Source organism: Eptatretus burgeri, chromosome 10 (assembly GCF_056783735.1).
Source record: "Eptatretus burgeri isolate ZD-2024b chromosome 10, Ebu_testis_v1, whole genome shotgun sequence".
Classification (NCBI taxonomy): Eukaryota; Metazoa; Chordata; class Myxini; order Myxiniformes; family Myxinidae; genus Eptatretus; species Eptatretus burgeri.
In genome coordinates, this window is record NC_140970.1 from 84,604,175 (window position 1) to 84,621,674 (window position 17,500).

Below are 17,500 nucleotides of genomic sequence, written 5' to 3' on the forward strand. Positions count from 1 at the left end.
ATGGCAGAGGGTCGGTGCACGGCAAACGTACGCGTGCCCGCCTTCGTCGGAATCGACTTCGGCCACGTCGAGTGGGCAACGGCCGCGCTCACTGTTCGTTTTGTCGAGGACACGCGTTTCGGCTCGAACGCGGCGTGGGACGTCGCGCAAGCTCTGGAGAATGTCCGAGGTCTCGATGGTTGGGGCACAGCAGATGGTCTGGGGGTCATCGCGATGGGCCAGGCACGCACGGCCACGCGCACGGTCTGCGGCGTGGGTCGTGGGCGAGCGTTGCAATGCAATCACTCGGACGGCGGTCTGAGCACTCGAGGTCATCTACGGTGTGTGGGCTGAGGGTCATCGCCCATCGTTACAGTCATAGATGGCGGTGTGCGAAGCGATCCTTCCGTCCCGGGTCAAAACCTGCTTCCAATTGATCCGGAGATGACAAGATCAGTGGCAGGGGAGGTTGAAGTGATCGAGGCACGGATCGGGTGTCGAATTGAGTCCACTCGTGCTGCCCGCGCATCGCATTCGGCTGTGCCGTGCAAATTCACGACAGAGGAGCGTCCGGCACGGCTCAGGGATCGTTTTATTTCTGGTCTGCGAGACGCAAAGATGGTAGCAGCCATCCTGCGGTTGACCGACATCACATTCGACTCGGCGGTCGCGACTGCTTCATCTGTCGAGCAGACACTCACGGATGTCCGCGCCATTGCTGGCCAGGACGTAATGAGTAGCTCCAGCTGGGGCATGGCGGCTAATCCCAGGGTCCACGCGGTGACCGCACAAGTGCCGCAGGTCGCGCAGCCCGGAGTCCGCGCGATGGCGCAAATGCCGCAGGGTGCTCGCGCGCCTAGCGGTGCGGGACGAGGGCGCGCACCGCAGCACGGTCGCACCGGGAGCGAAGGGGCACCGCAGCACGGTCGCACCGGGAGCGAAGGATCACCGCAGCACGGTCGCACCGGGAGCGAAGGGGCACCGCAGCAGGACCCCAGTGACCTGGAGATCGGCCTGCAACCGGGGCATGACGATGCCGGCGAGCCGGAGCAGGAGATGCAACCACGGTTGAGTCTGTTTTCCGTTGGTTCGGAGATGACGACGCCTTTCACGGTTGAGGTCGAAGTGAATGGCCAACCGACTGTGTTTTGCGTGGATACCGGGGCTGCAGTGTCGGTCATGGGTGAGCAGGCGGCTCGTGGTCTTCGCGGTATTCGCCTGGTCAAGACGGCCTTGTCGTTATACACGTACACCGGTGAAGCGATTGCACCGCTTGCGAGGGCCGACGTCTCAGTGCGCTACCGAGATCGACGCGCCTGGCTCTCGGTGTTCGTTGTACGAGGGGAGGGGCCCCCCCTTTTGGGTCGGGACTGGCTGGCACACCTCGGACTGGATCTCCGGTTCGTACCTCCAGATGTGCCAGTGCTCTATTCGAGGCCTTCGTCGAGTACGCCTTCGTCGAGTACCGAGGGCGAAGCTCTGGCGGCGGGGGCCACGTCGATGCAGCGGGAGCGACCGTTCGTTGCTGCCGGCGGAAGTGATGTGCGGTTCGGGAGCGGCGAGAGCCGTATCAGCTCTCGCGATGAGTTCCCGCGCTTCGCTCGCGATGAATTCCCGCGCTTCGGCAGTGTTCGTGAGGCAATGCGCGTCGGTGTTGTTCAGGCAGCTTCAACAGGTGGCGGTGAGCCCGTGGCGTTAAAGGGAGTCGCGAGTCACAACATCGAGTCGACAACCAAGAAACGGACTCGTGATGTGGGTTATGGGTTGTTGTTCATGGCATATGTGTTTTTCCTTGCTCTAGTGATGCAGTTTAACGTTGTTGAAATAAATGCCAGCAGTTCTCGTGTGAAAGTGGATTTGGCGGAGATCAGTCAATGGAGTTGGTATTATGATCAATGTGATGTGGGGGCGAATAAAGAAGGTTTATTGGCCTCCAGTTGCCCCAGGCCGCAGGTAGTTGCTTTGTCATGTGCTGGGGGTTTATCAAAAGACCGCGCTGTACGGAAAAGTGAGTTTGCAATGCTTCGAGTGATGTTCGTAGTGATTTATAACGAGCCTATGATTGCAGTGTGGTTTAAATGGAGTTGCTCCTGTCTAGCTGCCGTGTGGGTCTCGGAGGTCGACTCGGAACCAAGACTGGTGCCCTGGTCGGCGTTACCCCCACCTCTGGTTGCGAGCGCAGCTCTCTGTGTTCGCTCAAGGCCGTTTGGACGGGCGTTGGCGTCTCAACTGATTGTGGTGCGTGGGTTGTTTTGGAGCATTAAATGCGTACAGCCAGCGGCGCTGTTCAGCGCCCCCGGCCAAGGTCGATCAAGGCTGGCGCCACGGCTTCCAGACAGCGGGCTTCCGGCCTCGGAATGTTTATCTACGTCGGGTCTGCCTGGGGGGAGTGGGCCGAAGGCGTTTGATGGTGCCGGGGGAGGTTGGCTCGAAAGACCTCGGCGAGGGCCATGTCAGCATGGGCCGCCTGGGGGCGTTTTTGCTGCGTAGTGCTGCTGTGCTTCTCATTTTGCTGCTTCATATCGGTAACACGGTCAAAGTTTGGTGGGTGCTTTGTGCACCTCCGTCTTTGGAACCTGGCCTTTGCTGCTCCACTCGCTCGCATCGACACATTATATCGTGTGGTGTGCTGTTATACTTCGCTGTTTTCATTTTTGGTGCCTTGTTTATGTCGAGGTTTATGTTATGCTTATGATGCTGGTGATATTTAATAATCATACTTTTAGGACGGAGGAGTGTGGTGTAGTCTGCGGGCCTACAGGGAGGGGCATGATGATGATGCATGATGGGCGTGATGATGGGAGGAGTGGTCGTGGTGGTCATCGTATCTGCAAGGGATATAAGGTGTGCGCGCCGCCTGAGGCGTCGTAGTAATGCTGGAGTCGTCCGGCTCGTGAGTGTGCTAATACGCAATAAAGGAGAGCCACGAGCAGAGTACGCTCGCGCTCGTGCTTGTGCACCACAGCCCGGCTCGACTGTTCCTCCGCATCGTGTCTGCCTGCTAAGCATCTTCCATCAGTACATTACAGATATATGGTGTAAAGCCTCCTGTCCAGGCGAGGTTAGGTGGACTTGGGCACACAAGCACCGTAAAGCTCCTCACACTGTAAATGGACATCAGGGCCATTTGGTGAAGAACTGTGGCTAGGACAGAGAAGTGAGCTGTGGAGCCCTCAGTGAGGGTGGAGAACTTCAACGAATTGCTGCCCCACAAGGCAGGATAGCCTAAAAGATGGCACTGCCCACAGGCAACGGTCGGCCAATTGCAGGACCAGGTGCATGCATAAAGATGGTCTCAGAAGAGATAAAAGCCATTTCTGCATATGCGTGGGGCAGAAGACATGTCCCCCTCTCTGCTTTGTCACTCCCCATCTTGGACCTTTAGCTTCTCTGCTTCATCACTCCCTTTGCTTCATCAAGTCAACCCACCTAAGTTGGAAGTTTGACAGAAGACATCTCATCTCTCGTCTCTATCTCTATCTCTCTCTTTTGTGGCTTGTCAAAGAAGGACCGATAGGAAGATGCGGACACCATCTATCCACCATTATACCATCGTCATTTCTTTGCCCTGGGCCATGCCAGCCTGCATTACATCATCATCCTACAGCCATGGCCAGCTCATGCCTGTACACATCACGTCCTGGTCTGTTCTGTTCCCCTTCGTGGTCGAAATCTGGTATTGCCTGCACCATTAGTGGGGTTATTTCATTTTTCGATAACATCTTGTTTCTTTTCTCCTTTCATCCCTATCTGTGTCTGTTGACTGCCTGGTTTGTTAAGTGTATTATTTATAGCATCTTGTCCATCCTTCTTCCCATACACATTTTAAAAACCATTAATAAAATGAAACGTTTACCTGCTTTCCTGCCGTCGTGCTCAAGCAACCGCTAAATTTGGGTTATTTATTGGGCGATCCTTGGGGGATCGTAAATGGTAATGAATGCAGTAACTTGTTAAAAGAATGCAGTGCAAATTCTAAGGTAGTTTGGGTCATTCACAGAGGTCTTTAGACCTCCAGCACAGTGTGTCTGCATTATCTGGGCCTCTGATGTGACAACGTATGTTAAAATTTTTTAAAAAGTGTCTCTTGGACAACTGTGAATATGTCATTCCAAAACCTTTTTGAATGCCTCTCATTACCTTCGCAAACTTTGTTGCGAAGGTTATGTTTTGATCGCTGTGTATTTAGTAATTTATTTATTTATTTGTGAATATGTGTGTTTGTTTGTTTGTTTGTTATTCGCATAACTCCAAAAGTATTGAACTGAATCGCAGCAAATTTGGTGGGATGATTGGTTATTATCCGAGGTTCATTTGATTAGATTTTGGGAGCGATCGGGTCAAAGGTCAAGGTCATGAAAAGGTCAAAATCGTCTTTTTACAATAGCGTGGTCAGTTCGTATCCAATTTGCATGCAACTAATGCCAAAATGTTCAGAATTCAATGCCCCATCTTGTGGTATGTGACATGACACAATGACGTAATAACCCTTATTAGCGGTTGGGAGTCAAAGGTCAGGGGGGGTCACGACATTGCAAAATGTGCGGTTTTAGTCATAACACGGTCAATTCTTATCCGATTTGCATGACACCAACACCAAAATGTTGACTGCTCTGTTCCCCACACTCTAATACCAATTACAAAATTAAGAGTACAAAGGTCAAGGTCGAGGTCATGAAAAGGTCAAAATCGTCATTTTGCCATAGTGCGGTCGATTTTTATCCAAATTGCATGCAACCAATGCCAACATGTTGCGAATTCAATGCCCAATCTTGTGATATATGATATGACACAATGACGTCATTACCTTTGTTTGCGGTTTGGGTCAAAGGTCAGGGGGGTCAACGACCTTTATTATCATAACACGGTCAATTCTCATACAATTTGCATGAAAGTATATTCAAAATTTTTAGAATTCAATTCCCTATCCTGTGATGTGTAATATTTGATTTCTTATAATATGACCAGTTGTCATCAGATTGACTTGACACCAACACCCAAAAAGGTCAGGGAGTTCATACAGAAATTGTACAATGTACGTGAATCAGTGTCAAACAGCAAGAAATTTAATGTTTTTAAGCCATCATAACACATATGAGATGGCAGATGTGGTATGGGATTAAATACCCTCAAAATCAACGGTTTCTGGGGGGGGGGGGGAAGGGCAAAATGTAGCGTTGGTGAAGGTATGCGCTCTACTGAGTGCCCATTCTAGTTCCTCATTTAATGCCATTACTTCATGTTATTATATATTGTTACATGGAAGGGGGAGCGATACATATAATAGCTAGACTGTGACCTAAGTGTAGTATGGTCCTTGTGTTTCACGTAGATTAGATTGTCACATAACAGGGTCAGAGTAAGTCGTTTGTTACATGTGACGCTGAGGAGGCAGCATATGTAATTTATAGATAGGATAGAGAGATTAATTAATTATGCATATGTAAAAACCTCTTGTAGGCATGGCGAAGTGAAGACTTCCCATTGCAAAGGCACATAAGCCAATTAAGATTTCTCTTGCCAGTGTGTGCCAGCTATGGTGGTACAGTGAGCTGCAGAGCGGGAAGAAAACATATCCGTTAATTTTTATTGGAGCCACCTCTGTGGGCATGACCCTGGAGGGAAACTCCGCCCAGGAAAAAGCAAAAGGACTGGTGCGCATGGGGGTCGATGAGAGAGAGAGTTGAGACCAGAAAGTCCAGCAGAGTCTACCAGGAGAGGCTCATTCATGAGAGTCCACAAGAGAGGCTCAGGAAAGAGAAAAGAGAGGCTCGTGTGGAACGTAGGATGGAGACCTCACTTGGAAGAGAAGCCTGGTGTGGGATCGATCCAAGCTGGGATCACCCTGTGTTTTTAGAGGGCCAGGAAGCCTCTGTCTAAAAAAGGACAAAGGTAACCACGTGGCGAAGTTGAAGGCCTACTTATCGCTCGTCCTACTCGTGGCTATTTGACTTCTTCTGGGCACCATCGATACTGGCTCTTGTCTTCCTCCTGGACTCTAAAGCAGACACCATTGAATCTTGGGTCCACCCTGTGCATCCAGAGAAAAGGGAATTCCCGCCTGCATTATTGCGTTGTTGTACAAGTGTGATCTGTGGTGCCTAGTTTTGTTTTTTTTATGTTATTTTTTTATGTTTTGCAGTTTGTTTCTCCTCGTTGTATACAAGTTTGAATATTCCCATTTCCCTCTTTGTGTCTTTTGACTCGCTTGGTTTGTTCCGTTTATCATTGCGTTTTATCGACCCTCTTCCCTGTGCTTTTCAATATTAAAACAAATCCTATAAAAGGTAAGAAAGCATATTTCAGCCATTTGCTTTCCATGTGTAATTTGCTGTTGTTTCAGCTCATTAGGGTTACCTTGGGGTAAGGTAAAGAAGAGTAACTATTGAACGCAGTTACTTTGAAGCCAGTTTTGGTCCATCCGTCCAGCGTCGATGTTGATCAACATCCACCCGACAATCTTTTACATTAAGTGAGACATTTCAATCTTTTTAAAAATACACCGAACCATGCCCCCTCCCTCCCCCATCATTCTATATTTATGGGGGCACTCTCATGTTAAGGGTGAGAACATGTAATTTATTTATTGGTATGCAGCCTGTGTCTGCTTGGCTGCATCATTTTCTGGGGGCACAGGTGTGCCACTCATGCAGTGCAACTGTTTCCAGTACACTTGTACTCATTTTGATGACCTCGGAAGGATGACAGGCTGAGTCAACCCACCTGGTGTTAATTCAACGGTATTTTCAACCCTAAGATCTTTAGCCAGCCACCTTAACCGTTCAGCCAACACCAGGCTTAGAACATGTGATGATGTAACAACATAGAATAAGCACAACCAGGACTACAAACAATTAATAGTCTCCTGCCAACTTCCCTTTTTGGAAAATTGTCTTCAAAGTTTCTTCTTCAAAAATGTTTCCAAATCAACATCAAGGACATTTGAAGATAATGGGAAAACACACAGGTGGGAATTGCACCTATGTTCCCTGCATCACAAGTCAGTGGTCCAGATGGGAATGCCAAATTGGGGTTTTCTTCCTTTTCCATTTTTGCATTGTGTGCATTGCACTCTAGGAGTTGCACACCACCTGTGAAACTATGAATATTAAAATGATATGTATCAACATAGCACGAGAAATAAAACAGTCGCCGTGCTATTGTGATGAGCGGTGTTTTACATAAAGGCATTCTACTTTTCTACAATCTGTTTGGAAGCCACCATCATGCTCAACAAGTTGAAAAATAAAAAGTCTTAAACGCACATCTCATCATAACATTCTGTGATATATCTCAGTCACCTCAAAGTCAAACTGAGCAGTCATTCCATCCTCATGCCAAGCCATTATTATCCTCCAGCAGAGTGAAATATGTTTTGTGTCTGTCAAGTTTACACAGCTCTGCAAGGCTTTCAAAACTGGAAATTGTGAAGTATTCAAGGAAAGTTGTTTACGGACATCAGAATGGTCTTCTTTGTCTGTTTATTTCTTTGACGGTCCTAATGTTGTGGTGGTGACTTCATAATCAAGGCATGTGTAACCTTCATTTTTTTTTTTAATGCAGTGGAAACAGAATTTTGCCCTCGACAATGAAACACCTTTTCAGACAGTAGTTAGCAATCATCACTTTTGGTTCAATGAAAAACTGTCTTTGGAACACTGACATCATCTCAAATTATCAAAAACATGTGCAAGGGTACTCCGTTACTACACCCAGAACAAAAGATTGGGAACTGAGCTGTTGACTGCTTTTCCTCCAATGAGGAAAGATCCTTAAGTCATTATTGGAAGAAAAAAATAGTGAGGGAATTCAAACACAAAGTAGCCTGTGATCAGTGACAAAGAGGAGAGGTGAGACACACCTGCGGAGAAAGAAACAGGTGAGAAACAGCCTTCTTCACACGTATTCCATTTCATAAACGCATCTTTATTCATATCTCATGAGAATGCCACAACTTTTTTTTCCCCCTGAATGTTTCCCAGACATTGTTTTGATGAACCTTGTAATGCAATTTTTAACAGTCACTATGGACAGGAAACTACAGTTGGTTGTAAAAACACCACCCCGCTTCCTCTCACTCAGAATATTATTGCAATAGCTTATTGTCACAAAGCCGTCTGTGGCTCCCAACAACAAATACTTTTGTTTTTGAGCGTAAAATCAATTGTTTGATCAGTAGAGGAAAGGTAAAAAAAAAGAAATAATTCATTTTTGATAATTTATAATAAAATTCATTGAAAATCCCCATGACTAAGTTTACAGCAAAATGATGATATGATTTATGGGTATATCAGTGTAAAAATCCTTTTTAGTGTTAATCGAGTTCAAAAATTGGAAGCATTTAACGATTACTTCTATCACCTGAGGGGGCAGCTATCGGGGATGCCTCTTCACGGTGGTTGTACCTCCCCAATACAAGTCGGGGGGGGGGAAAATCTTCCTCTTTCTTCCCTGCTGCCCGGATTAGTCAGGATAGCGCGGTCACATCAGAGTGCCAATCATTCCCCAAGGACCGGCCCTTTCCCTTTTGCCTCTGTCTCTTCTCTCTAATTTTGTCAAGCCCCTGATTTTGTGAAGGCAAAGGGATACACTGTGCTAGATGTGGAGGGATCTCTGCCACATGCTTGTTCGAGAAAACTGTCCGGGGCTATATAACAACAACAACAACAACAACAACAACAACAACAACAACAACAACAACAACAACATCTTGAATGTCCCAAAATACTCTCACCTTCTTGTGAGGTCAGCCGAGGGAGAGTCTTTGACTTGAGTCCTTCTGAAACCGACTGTCCAGGCCTGACGTTCAACTAGAGCTAATTTTGGTATGAATTTGTAATTTGGCCACAGTGCTTAACATATGTAGCTTCTCTTCTAACCAGTCAAACTGAGAACATTAAAAACTTGCCAAAACTATAATTTCCCAGAGCTATTTGCTATGGTCGCATTGAAGGTGCCTTGATGTCATTACCAAAATAGCATCACTGTTTTTGAAACTTAATCACTAGCACTTGCTCATACAGTTATCTGACTCTCGTGGCCATGTTTGCAAGGCCACCGGATAAACAATTGTATAAATAGGCATGTACATTACCCCTTCTTGTAGATCGTATCACTTGTTATGGAATAGGCAATTCTTCAACAAAACCCCTTATAGATTTTTATGTCCATCAGTGAAATGCAAGTAGACAAGACTGACAGTCGACCGAATATCATATTTGAAAGAATGGCATACTATAATGATGCAACAAACCTTCCTGCAAAGCACCAAGGTGACTATTTGTAATTGGATCCAATCATATTGGGAATCAAACACAAGATGCCTCAATAGTAAGTAATGTTAATGCAGATAAACATTTAGACTTTGAGTTTATGTGAGATTTCAGGAACTTTTTTCAATGCTGGGTCATCAAATGATAACCCATCTCCTCCACATGAGGTTTCAAAACAGTATAGCCACTACTTCTGATCCTCCATAACTTCCAAAAATGCTTCTAAAAAGTAAAGAAAAGCCTGGTGTTGACTTAACGGTGATGGTGTCTGGCTTAAGATCTTAGGGTCTTGAGTTCAAGCCCCTGTCAGCTGTTGAATTAACACCAGGCAGGTTGACTCAGCCTGCCATCCTTCTGAGGTCAGTGAAATGAGTATCAGTGTATTGTACAGCCACAACCCCAGAGAACGATACAGCCAAGCAGCCACAGGCTGCATACGAAGACATCAATAAAATAAAACAAAGAACATTTATTTACTCTTGACTGCCCTGGTAGCGTACGAAACGTGAGAAAGAGAAGCCTTTTTCAGCCATGATGTCATTGTCGGTGGTTGTACATTGAGGAGAAAAATCTCCTTGTACATGATTTTCTTTCCCTCAAGAACACCCTTTTTTCCAGGTTATTGTGATTTTAACCCCATCTCCCTCATTTATTTTGTTTGTTAGCTATCAGTTATTTTGTTCCTTTTCTGTTTCGTCCCCACTTTCACCTTTCTGTTCTTGCTGTTTTGCAGTTTGTTCACCCTCAAGGTGTGTCATCCTCACCCTCTCCTTGATCTTACTCTCACATATTCTGCTGTTGGTGTTTCCCTCTTTCCATTTTGTTCCATTCCATTCTGCTCTAGCTAGCTATTCCATGAGCCATCTTACTAAAATACGCAATTTGGTGTTTGGCTGTCTGACTGTTTTTCTGATTGCAACACTTTCGGTCATTACTTATCCAATCTCAACTGAACATTACAGGGGGACTAACAGTCACACGATGGAGGTTGTCATGATTTAACTTCCCCCGAACCCCAAGGGGAGTTTGTGCCCCAGAAGAACTCCGTATTGAGGTGTATAGTGGATTATCATGGCTTTCATGGGGCACACCTTCCGGACATAAACATTATTATAACCACAAACGTTTCAGTCAATTCTGTCCAACGCACAATTACATTTTACATACTTACATTACATACTTTTACATACTTACAATTACATACTTATTGTGTCTCCCTCAGACGAATGGGAGCCGACTCGACTTACCTGGTCAAGGTAAGCGGCAACAATCTATATCTAACAAAGCTGTTTAAATAAGTCTTTACGCAGGAATGATGAATCCCATTTCCTGTTCGATTTTTCGAGCCATGGTCACATTATAATATGTGGACTGTATATCGATTGTTTATAACATATCTCGAAGCCTCATATGTGATTTCTCCTTGGCCATGGTTCCAAGTGTGATGTGCGATTTTGTCACCGACACTCTTACAGCCAATTATTACAGCCCAATGACCTTTATTTGATGCAAAACCATATTCAGAAGGATAGTTCACATTTTGAGATGTTGCAGGATGTATTTCATTACCAATCAGCTTGCTCTCACTTGCCAAGTCAGCCGTTCCTTATCAACCGTTTTGTCGGAGTGCATGGTGTGCACGTACACGTGATCCGTTTCCCCCTCCTCTTCCCCACTCCCTACCCGGTCGCTCCTGTAGGGAGCAGGTGTTTCTTGTACATACAGTATATACAAATAAATAAATAAATAAATCTGGAAGCACAGTCTGATGAAGCTTGTAATTTCATCATATATTTTCTTTTAAATTTAACATGTATTTTGGAAACATTTACAAGGATTTACAAGGAATTAAGGAACAGGAGGAGGCCATGCGGCCCATCATGCCTATGCCACACCAATAACAGATTTAATCAATCCGTTGATACCCCTTCTAGTACAGCAGATAAGCACAATAATTGTGCGTTTTATGAGAAAAACATGAATTTTCTGACATAGTTAGTGAATACCATAAGGTTTATTTTCAGATGTGGAGGGAAGTCAGATTTGACCTCTGAGGACCGTGAGAGGTCAAATCCAAGATGGCCACCAGTCCACTGGGTCTCATGTTCAAACTCGTTTAATTTTGGAGCTAAACAGTGTAAAAAAAAACATTTAAGGTGTCATTTTGAACTAAGTTCAGAATGGCCATTCGTTTGGTGATACTTTTGAGATCGCCAGGAGCGAAGGAAATGCATTTCGATCAAGGTCAAGGTCAAATTACATTGAAAACTTTTGGACATTCTTTTGGTAAAGACAATGGATTGGACCTATGCAATATAGCGAAACTTCGCTTCCAAGTTAAAACTATAGGGATAATAATACAAAAAAATTAACAGAATAGTCCCATGCTGCTCGACTATTTAATACTTTATTAATAGCAATGATGATGGTAATGGTAGTGATCAAAATCTAACAGCCTCCAGAACAGAAGCACAGTGCAGTGAACTTGAGCGCAGCTTTGGCACACTTGCACCGTCCAGTGCATCCTTTCTCACAGCGACAGCGGATCAATTCATGGCACGATTTTGATGCTTCGGGGAGAGTGGTCCAAAGCTGCTGCCACCCAGTTGTTTCCTTTGCCCAGCCCCAGTCAAATGGCTCTGGCATCTCTGGATGCAGGACCAATGCCTGGTTCCAACAGTTGGCCTGGTAGCAAGTGTGCTTGATGTGCTGTTTGAGTGCTGCCTGGGTTGGAGGAATGTTCTCTAGAGTTCTAGACTTCTGTGTAAAGAGCTGTTTCCTGGCATGATTCACTTCCGTGCTCTCACTGGTTCGGTCATACATTAGCACCACAAATCGCTCTCGCAGTAACATTGATCCTTCACTAACCTCACTTGGCATGCATAGGAGTTCATTGAAAACATCATTCACCTCTGGGAAAGACTTCCAAGTTTCCCAGGCAGTCTTCTTTCCTCTGCCAGCGAATGCAGATACAGTGTCACACCCGGTGAAAGCGTGAAGGATTGGGAGAGTCAGACACTGTGTTGGATTCATTGTGGCAACCATTTCGTGAACAGCTGTGTAACGAAAGCTTGACCCGACACCAAAGGCAACCCACAGCTCATTAGGAGCTGTCTTGCTGAATGAAGCTACAGCCAGTACTACCACATCAGTATCAATGGTATGTATGGTCACCTTCTTACACCCCTTTTGCACAGCATCTGCGACATGCAGAAGTAGACGAGTGTCGGCCTCCCCCTGCGAACATGGGGCAAGGCAGGCCAAGCATGACTCAGCCGGAGATCAAAGGACTCCACTTCCATCTGTTGCATACAGTTCCTTGCCCTATGCTAGAGGAAGATGAACAACTACGCGTGACAGGAAAGCAAACAATTCAGTTTTGTTATCATCGCATCGAAGGAAGTCCTTGCAGTTCTTTGGCATCACAGATGCTTTGGCATTTTTACCTTGACCTTGACCTAAATTCATTTCCTTGAATTCTGATATTCTCAAAGGTATCACCAAATTAATGGGCATCCCGAATTTAGTTGGAAATTTCACCGTAAATGTTTTTCTGCGCAGGCTGGTTCCAAAATTAAGGACGTTTGAACATTAGACCCGGGTGACTGGTGGCCATCTTGGATTTGACCTCTCACTGTCCCCTCAGAGGTCAAATCTGACTTCCCTCCACATCCAAAAATAAACATTACGGTATGACCGAACTATGCTAGAAATTTCATGCTTTTCTCATAAAATGCACAATTTGTTAAAATATGAGAGCTTATCCGCAGTACTATTCTCTTTATGTGCAGCCTTTTGACTGCTATACTGGTACTCATTTCACCGACCTTGGAAGGATGACAGGCTGAGTCAACCCTCTGGTGTTAATTAAGCAGCCAACAGGGCTTGAACTCAGGACCCTAGGATCCCAAGCCACCACCCTAACTGCTAAGCCATCACCAGGTTAAACATCTTAGTTTTTATGTGTTTTTTTTACCTCCACCACTGAAGGTGGACAGAGGTTATGTATGGTTTCACCACTTTCTGTCTGTTTAATCTGTCTGCAAGCAGGATATCTCAAAAAGTCATGGATGGATTCGGATGAAATTTGGTTGACAGGTTGGGTGTGTGAAAAAAGACGAATTGATTCGATTTTGTTGAAGATCTGAATCTGGATCCGGAAAATAATAATTTATTACTTTTAAAAGTAATCCGGAAAATAATTGAGAGATGGGGCCAAAAACGATATATCGCATGACATTTCAAAAAGTTGTGGATGAGTTGGGTAGGTGACAAGAGCAAGCCGATTCGATTTTGGTTCAGGTCGAGATCCAGATCCGGCCTATCAGTGGGATACAAAACGTAAACTGTTTAACCTGTCAGAGGTATATGCGCTCTATCGAGTGCAGTTCTAGTTTAATATGGAATTGCAGAGGGTCATTCTCCATGTCAGTTGCAGTTTTGCGAGACACCAAGAAAAGTTTTTTTTTTTTTTTTTTACATTAAGCCAAAACTTGTCGTGGAGTTTGGACATCCATAAATTATAGGCTCGTAGTGAAGGGGAAACAGGTGGACAAAAATGCACAGTTGCACCACAGCATGAGGAAAAGAGATGCAGGTGAAAGTGGACCAGGGTCTCAAGTGGGTGTAGAAAAGCTGAGTGGTAGGAATGGGAAATATCACAAAGTAGTGGTGGGTTACAGACCTGAAGGACTCGAAGGAAGAGCATGAGACGACTCGCTCGGGATGTCGGATCCACAGGCAAGAGAAGAAGAGGATGACATAATAGATGGGCCCTCTTTTGGTATATCAAACAGCCTTTTTTCCCACACCAATATGTTCTTTAAAAACAAAACTGTCAAACGTTTTTTTGCAGTTTTTCTTCCGAATAACTCTCATCTCCAAAAGATGGAATTTTTCGCCACCTCGTGGCCAAATGTTAAATTACCAGAAAAGAGTTAACGCTGATGGGCAGTTACACGTCCCACAAGAACATGATTTGATGTACTGTGCATGTTCGACTTCTTGTCTTGTTCATAATTCATTTTCCAAAAGATTCTTTGTGTGTTTGCCTGAGGATTTAATATAATTGCCAGATGAAAGTAGTACTTTTTTGGCCTGGTACTGCAGTATTACAAATATGAAGCTTTTTGAAACCATCACATCTTAATTGTCCTGTCATCAATTCCAATTGTCTTTACCATCCATAAATTAGTTGTGTATAAGTGAAAATTAGTTCGTAAAAACAATTAGTTCAATCAAATACAACTTTCCTTGAAAATATGCACACGCACAACTTGAGACAGTTTTCACATCGTTAGTGTACATGGTATACTTTTCTACGTTTCCACTACAAGTGAAGTCCAAATCCAGGGAGATGAAGAAGTAGTGCACTTACCTCCCAGTTGTCGAGTCTGGGTTTGATTTCCCCAACTGACTAAAAACTGTCAGGCAGGGCGTTGCATCACAGAGGGTTCCGTCCCTCGGATGGATGTTAAGCCAGGTGTCCTGTCTGCCGGCATTGGTTGATGGATATTGTAAAGATCCCACAGTGTCTTTCATGAAGAATAGGTGAGTATGGTATCACCGGCACCTTGACCAAATTACAAATCCTGCCCAAATCAGCTTCAGTTTAACATCAAGCCTGACCAGCTCCTGATCTACCAGTTCACAAAAGACTTGAACAATAAATGTGCACCAGCTTTTTCATTGGCTGACGACATGGCTGTGCCGGTAATGCAATGCCTTCTGTATATTAGGCAAGAATTTGGAATTTGGTCAGGGTGGCGGCATTAGCTCACCTACTCTTCGTAGCGAAGGGCACTGTGGGATTTTTAACGTCCGCCAGCTATAATGCCGGCAGACGGGACACCGAGTTTAACGTCCAATAGAAGGATGGCACACAAACTGATGAATCACCCTGCCCATGAAACACTGGGATGACAGTTTATAGTTGGGTCCAGATTTGAACCCAGGTGAGACGGCCGAGAAGTAAGTACTGTGTGCGGACCTTTAGGCTATCCTAGCAGCCCATATTATATGGGGTGAATAATTGGTGACATTAAATGAGTAACCGAGAGAGGATTCATGGGTAACTCAATTATAATGAGGTAGAGCATATCACCAGCCCACAGTACCTCCCACATTCCAATCACAATGGCATTATTTACATGTTGTTCGTTCATGTCATTGCTGGATGAAAAGTAAGGTTAATATCAATATATTTGATGAAAGAGGCCAAACCATTTTATCAACAATCCGATTCCCTCACAAACAAAATGTACAAATGTCCTCTAAAATGTCAAAGCGACGTCGCCACTTTCTGCCAAAATTATAATCAGTTTGACGAAAATATAATATTGTACTGCATGCAACTGAGCTCACAGAAATCTCTATAGGTGAGACTTCGATTGTTTCACCTACATGGGAAACGTCTCCCTCACAAGAGAAAAGCGATGGAGAAGTCAAACTGAAATGGCATTGAATTTTTACATTATTCTTCAAACTCGGAGCAATGTCATTTCATAAACCCATCCGAATGTCTGTGGTTCACAAGTCATTGCTCAAATAAGAAAGATCCAGAGACACAGCGTACATCCAACAACATAAATAGAAGAGAACAGACCTTCTCTCATTAGAAAGCATTTTCAAATTATGACCTTTAAAAATTGCCTTGGGCATATAACACCTCAAACAGACGTCACTGCCAGTGATGTCACCATTATTACTGTCTCGTTGAAGACAATCTCTCCCTCCCTACTCAGCAACCATCACCATTTCCGACACCATGTCATGCAGCTGGGAATAATGTGGTTTGATTCAGGCCATCAGATAAGCAACAGATGTCACATCCTAAAGGATTCAAATTTGGTCAGCGAAACATCCATGTATCGGTGATGCAAAGGTCACCACCAATTGTAACTTATCAGTTGAATAAATTTCAATGTAGTGTACAACGTAAAACATAACTTTATAAGGCATTACAGCTCTTTTTTATGCGTAAAAAACATGACACGACGAAAGGCCAATGTTAGTTTAAAACCGACAGCCTGAAAAGCAGTAAGTCAGATAAGGATGGGGTGAAATTAGAGATAGGGAAGGAAAAGGTAGAGGTCACAACTTATCAGCATTGATTCTTGAACATAATGTTGGAGACAGTGCTATTATAACCAGTGTGTTTAACTGTGGAGACAACTACATTGCTTCCTCCGACATATTGCAATGCCAAAAGATGGCCTATCGTGACGAAGGTCAAATGCATGCAGATGCAAATATGAGTACCTGACCACGCAGACTTCAGCCAGAACCCGAGGGATGTTTAATTAATAAGTGGAAACCATGTCTGTGCTGCACTAAACCAAATGGGATTTCTGAAGTTTTCTGCAAAATTTATGTCTACGTTGTTGCTGATGATTCGACAATAAGCGATGAAACTGGTCCAGCAGCTGAGGGGGTGTGTAGCATTGGGATTCTCATGCATGTACGACGAATGTCTTCACAGCTGTGGAGGATCTCTGGAAAGGGTTGGAAACAGCAAAGAGCTTACTTGGTAGCCTTTCTTGGTTGTGTTATGCAGTTTCTTCAGCTGGAAGAGCATGGGAGGAGTTATATATATATATATATATATATATATATATATATATATATATATATATATATATATATATATATATATATATATATATATATATATATATATATATATATATATATATATATATATATATATATATATATATATATACATATATATATATATATATATATACATATATATATATATATACATATATACATATATATATATATATATATATATATATATATATATATATATATATATATATATATACATATATATATATATATATATACATATATATATATATATATATATATATATATATATATATATATATATATATATATATATATATATATATATATATATATATATATATATATACATATATATATATATATATACATATATATATATATATATACATATATATATATATATATATATATATATATATATATATATATATATATACATATATATATATACATATACATATATATATACATATACATATATATATATATATATATATATATATATATATATATATATATATATATATATATATATATATATATATATATATATACATATATATATATATATATATATATATATATATATATATATATATATATATATATATATATATATATATATATATATATATATATACATATATATA

At 43.1% G+C, this 17,500-nt stretch overlaps 1 protein-coding gene and 1 long non-coding RNA gene across 4 annotated transcripts in view; one reads left to right on the forward strand and one right to left on the reverse strand.

Moving 5' to 3' along the window:
* LOC147019001 (chemokine-like protein TAFA-2) overlaps nt 1-17,500 on the reverse strand; it is a 524,810-nt gene that overhangs the window by 158,584 nt on the left and 348,726 nt on the right. The gene's annotated exons all lie outside the window — the stretch shown is intronic.
* Nucleotides 8,706-17,500, forward strand: part of LOC147019002 (uncharacterized) — a 27,384-nt gene continuing 18,589 nt past the window's right edge. Inside the window, exons 1-2 of the long non-coding RNA XR_015062608.1 lie at nt 8,706-8,804; nt 10,474-10,507. This is a non-coding gene — a long non-coding RNA (uncharacterized LOC147019002). The remainder of the gene's footprint in view (nt 8,805-10,473; nt 10,508-17,500) is intronic.